The sequence below is a fragment of the Monodelphis domestica genome, chromosome 8 (genome assembly GCF_027887165.1).
Source record: "Monodelphis domestica isolate mMonDom1 chromosome 8, mMonDom1.pri, whole genome shotgun sequence".
Taxonomy (NCBI): domain Eukaryota; kingdom Metazoa; phylum Chordata; class Mammalia; order Didelphimorphia; family Didelphidae; genus Monodelphis; species Monodelphis domestica.
The window spans coordinates 212,828,707-212,834,633 of NC_077234.1; the positions used below are offsets into that span (position 1 = coordinate 212,828,707).

At 34.8% G+C, this 5,927-nt stretch overlaps 1 pseudogene; it reads left to right on the plus strand.

Moving 5' to 3' along the window:
- Positions 1–3,477: 3,477 nt before the first annotated feature.
- LOC130456065 (U6 spliceosomal RNA) lies at positions 3,478–3,575 on the plus strand (annotated as a pseudogene).
- The last annotated feature ends 2,352 nt before the right edge of the window (positions 3,576–5,927 follow it).

Genomic DNA, 5,927 nt, shown 5'->3' on the forward strand with positions numbered 1-5,927 from the left:
AATTTTATTAAGTTGTGGGAATGGGGAGAAAGCCTTGCTGTATTGTTTGAACCTAGTTTTGAATGGCTGAAAATCTAGACCACATCTACCTTATGTTTAGAAACCCTTCACTAAAGCTCTAGACTATGTTGACCAGAAATTTAGCTCCAAAGATTTATGCAAGTTTTCTCAAAATTGTACATCTCAAACAATCCAAATATCTTATCTGAACACTGGCACCCATATTGATCAACTAGTTATTGTCTCCAAGTTTCTCTAATAATTTGCAGACACTTGAGGAGAGAAGGATGCGTCTTTTTTTATCTCAGGGAATTGTAACCATTAGCTTTCCTTCTCCAAATCTGGAGCTAAAACATTATATCAAAACTTTCATTTCCCCTTCTCTTGTTTTTGTTAAAAAAACAACAAAACAAAAACAAAACAAAACCCTAACTTCCATCTTATAATCAATACTGTATATTGGTTCTAAGACAGAAGAGCAGTAAGCATTATATGATGGGGTATAAGTGACTTGCTTAGGGTCACACAGCTTGTCTGAGGCCAGATTTGAACCTAGCCCCCCCCCCCCCATCTCCAGACCTGATTCTGAGCTACCCTTTTTTCTCTTTTAAAATGAGTATTCATGTGTAAATTTACAGCTAGATGGTGCTATGGATAGAGCTGTGGGATGTCTGTGGGATTCAGGTCAAGTCACTTAATCCTACTTTTCTTAGTATCCTCATCTGCAAAATGATCTGGAAAAGGAAATGGCAAACCACTCCAGTATTTTTATCAAGGAATCTCCAAGTGGAATCATAAAGATTTAGGCTTGTTAGAAAAATGATTAAAAACAGCAGATTCACAAGTAATGAAAATAAATGAATGAATAATAAATATAAGAATAGCAAATTAATAAAATATTGTGGTACAAAATGAAACGTTATTTATAACTTACCACTGTGATTTCTAGTGTATCTAACAGCAGTGTAAAGTGATGAGATCACAATTTATGGTCTATGTCTCAACTATTAAATTTTGCCATTATAGCACAAAAGCAGCCATAGACAATATGTAAACAAATAAGCATAGATATGTATTAATAAAGCTTTATTTATGGATGAAGTAATTTGCATTTTATGTCATTTTCAATGTGTCCAGAGATGTTATCACTTTTTTTTATTTTTTCAACCATTTAAAAATTAAAACATACTTAGTTCTTGGCTATACAAAAATAAGTGACAGCTTAGCTTTGGCTTTTTTGGGGGGGCAGAGTTTATTGACTCTTGATAAAACTAGTATTTCATTACTTGTTAGATTGTAGGCTACTTTAGGGCAAAGACTAAGTCCTATGTTCCCACTAGACCCTGAGCCATATTTTAGAATCATAGATAGAAAGCATCAGAGTCCATTTTGTCTAACATTTCATTTCATAAAGTAAGTGAAGCCCCCTAATTTTAAGTGACTTGCCCATTAGAAGTTCTACTACCTCTAGCTAGCACTCTTTCCTCTGAATCATACCACCTTAATTTTTTGTCCCCAACACATAAGACCATGCCTTGCTCATAACAGATTTTAATTTTTATTGAATTAAAAAATTATCTAGTTAAATCATCCAGACTGACCAGCTACATGAATATGTTTACCTAGAACATTCTTCCCTCTCTTTTTTTTTTCTTTAAAACTTGGCTGATCTATGAAATATCCACTCAATTCTTACTGTTCAGATTTTCTTTTGTCCTTCTGACCCCCTAGAGAGAAAAATATACCAAGATATCCTTAACATTGTAGGACATGTAGAGTATGATAATTTCAGAGAAGTAAAGGAAAGAAGAGACTCTGAATTGGATCAATAAATGGACTCCAGATTTTCTGAACTTTCCCATTCCATAAAAGTCTGATTCAAATTTTTGGGAAGGAGCGTTGATCTTGTCTCTGTATGCTAACTCTAGGTCTTGTTCTGGTATCTCTGAGAAACCAGGCTGAATACACAATCTCTCATTATAAGTCTTTGAGGAAACATAATTGAAACTGAACTTCTGGCTAGCTGCGGCTTCAAATGTTGCTGAAATTCACCTTCAAGTCTGAAGAAACACATTTTAAGTATAACTGACAGAGCAACTATATTTGAACAACAGGAAACTTACAAAGACATCTTGTGTTTAAATCAGGGCTGGGCAACTTGGCAATGTTCTGGGGTCAACAAGACATCTTAAAACTATTTTTCAAATGTCTGCTGCCTGTAAAATGTATTTGTCCAAATGCTTTCCCTAATTTTCCAGTCCACGTATATTTTCAGAAATATAAAGCCATATGTTTCTGATACGTTTGCAGTTAACATTGCAAGACTGAGGCTTTTTAACAAGTTGAGATTCATCCTGGGAGATTTAGGAAACCTGCTGTCTTCTAAAAATTACAGACAACCTCTTGTTGCAGCCAGACTTTGAGCTATTCAGACATAGTTTCTCGTTCTCTCTTTCAGGAGTAGGGTGAATGTGGATTAATATTCCCAAGAAAAGCCTGGGGAGAACTAGATATCTAGCCACTAAAACTTCTACCCCTCTACCATATACATAAACTATGCCCCCGTTCTTGAACTTATCATATGCGTTCAGCTCCTTCTACTTTCTAGACTATACGCTTGGTTCCTTCAGATCAGAGAGGTCAGCTTTTACCTTATCTGTGCAAAGGCATACCTGGAGCCCCTACTAGGAGCATGATATCCAATCTCTTGACTCCTCATCTGTCTAGAAAATACAAAACCTGGAAATCATGCTTACCATGACGTCCAGGCCCCTAATTCCACACTCTGTACTGTTTACATTTTCCTCCTTTGTTTCTTTTTTTTTACTTCATAAAATACTTCCAATTCTACACTCTCCTTGTTTCTTGTTCTCTTTATTGCTCTCCTCCTCTCTCTAAGTTCAGTCTTTGATTACTCCCACCATCTGTTATCTTAATTCCTACTCATGTGCTGCTGAATGAAGGTAGAGAAGATCATGAGACTATGTTGACTAGATCCATCACATAGTTATTATATAATCTTAACCAGATCCTCTCTTCAACACTTTTATATCTCCCTAGATTACTCATCTCCCACCTACCACAGAAACAGAAACTTTTCCAGAACTTTTAATTCCACCTCACACTACCTAAAACAACCCCTTCACCTTGCTCTTGTCTAATAAATTGCTCATGATACAATTTTTTTTTAAATGAGGCCATTTGTCAAGAAATCCCTCTTTGTTTTCCCCACGATGTCTTCCATGGCTAACATGGAGGTGTTAGATGTTTTCCTTGCCAATACCCTGTGGTACTGGTAACTTCCCTTTTTTGATTATCTCTAAATACCTTGTCTGTGTTTTATTTCTGGAGAGTTGTTTGTGTGCCATGTATCCCATTAAATTATGAACTCTTTGAGATCAGGGATTATCTTTTGACTTTCTTTATATAACACCAAAATGTTTGGTATATTTTAGGTGCTTTAAAAATGTTTGTTGAGTATTTTCTATATCAGCACATAAACTTAAATTGGAATGACACAGAGATTATCATGACCCCTATGCAAAGATGACATATATGAAGTGTTCCATATTAAAAAAAAATGAATGCTTGTTAACTAACCTATTTCTTAGAACCTTAGTTCCTTATCTGTAAAGTAAGGATAACAATACCTATGATACTTATCTTATAGGTTTCTTATGAAGAGAAAATGAGAATATTATATAAATATGCACATGAGAAAAAAGTTATTCGTTATCTCAGAGCTGTATCAACTTGGTTTTTCTTTGAATCTCAAAAAGTCGGAATGCTTTTTTAAATTGGTTACTGTGTTTTTAATCCATATTTTATAACCATTCATCCTGTTAGGAATTTACTTTTACATTTTTATGTGCAACTTATTCAATGCATTTTTCAAATGTGCTCTCTGCCTTCAAGGGATCCACACAAACTGGGGCTTAATTTGTGACTCTAGATGAATTAGAATGTTCTTTTTAAATACAGATTTCTAAATTGAGTTGAGGATGGTAAATGGTGAGATTTTATGGAATTTGTATAAAAATAGACTGTCTCCTCTTCCCATTTTTCTCCAGAAACTAAGGAGTGACTATTAAAAGAATTTACAGTTTAAGAAAATAAGTGATTAAATAAAAAATAATTAAAGAAGGATTACTGATAAGAAAGAATTTTATTCTTAAGCCTGGAGTAGCATTCCTGCTGAGATACCTCACTGACACAAACACAAACCACTAAAAGAGTTTGAGTAAGTCTTCTCTTAATAACAGATACTGTACCCCTTCATGTTAACTTATTTATACCAAAAGCACAAAAAGCCTCGAATATTTAAGAAATTCTATCAAAATCTATGCTGTAAAAAGAATTAGAAATTGAGGGGATGTCCATCAATTGAGGAATGGCTAAAAAAATTATGGTACATGTTGGGAATGGAATACTATTGTGCTATAAGAAATGATAAGCAAGATGATTTCAGAAAAATCTGGAAAAATCTGCAGGAACTGATACTGAGTGAAATAAGCAGAAATGGGAGAACATTGTACACAAAAACAGGAATATTGGACCATGATTATTTGTGACTACTCTCAGCAATGCAATGATCTGGGACAATCCTGAAAGACTTATGATGGGGAATGCTATCTACCTACAAAGAAAGAACTGTTGGAGTCATCTTTCACATGAGTGTATCTTTGGTTTTATTTTGGGGGTTTTGTTATGTATGAACTTGCTCTTACAACAATGGCCAATAGGGAAGTGTGTTTCACTTGACAAATAAAAATGGGAGAAAAATCTATGCTATATAAGTTCTGTGAGAATAAAAAAGAAAACTATTAGCTTCTACAGAAATGTATGTGGGAACAAGAAAAATCTGTATGAATTTGTAACTTGAGAAATTTACATTACTTCTGTTGTTTAGCTTGGTTTTTTTCCCCAGTCATGTCTGAATCTTCATGATCCCATTTGGGATTTTATTGGCAAAGATAGTGAACTAATTTGCCATTTTCTTTTCCAATTCATTATTACAAATAAGGAAACTGAGGCAAACATGATTAAATAAATTTGTTAGAGTCACAAAACTAGATGTGAACTGAGAAAATTATTCTTTCTCACTTCAGGCTTAGCACCCTGTCCACTGCAACACCTAGATGCCCCTAATTTAAACAAGAGTATTTAGGAAAATGCCACTGAGCTTTTTAAAGGTTTATGCTATCCTGTGTTAAAGGCTTCATGAAATTTTATAAATTGATAAATTTAAATATAGTCCATCTGAACAATTTCCCCTCTAAAAATAGTTAGTTCTTAACTCCATTAAAATGGGAGCATGGATATGAATAAATGATTAAATGAATGAATGAAAGCTAGACTGCCTTTGAGTGAGAGTTGGTTGTCAGTTAGCATGGATGGCTGACCTCTTTTTCCCTGGCTGATAGTTTTGAGCTAGGGCCAAAAGCAGAGCCAGTAATCTAGAAGTCATTTCTAAACCTAACGTTTTTGGGGTCAAGGACTTCACCTATTTATAAAGGGCTTCAAGGGACCTTGTAATAGTGTTTTTATGTGTCTGGGATGAGCCATTCCATGTCTCTTCTCCCAATTTTTTTAGCAATTTGTTATGAGTATGGCTTAAGAGCAATGTAGTCCAGAAGTGTTCACCATCTATGTCAATTTGAGTTGAGTCAATAAATATTTGTCAAGTGTTTACTTAATAGGGAAAAATATGGTCCCTGTCTTCAAGGAGCTTATGTATGGGGGGGGGGGGAATGTGTGTATGTGTGTATGTGTGTGTGTGGTGGGCATTTCCTTAAAATGGATGTTCTGAACAACTTGGAGGGATCTACAAGGAAGAACACTATCCACATCCAGAGGAAAAACTGTGGGAGCGGAAACACCAAAGAGAAACAACTGCTTGACAACATGGGTCAAAGGGGATATGATTG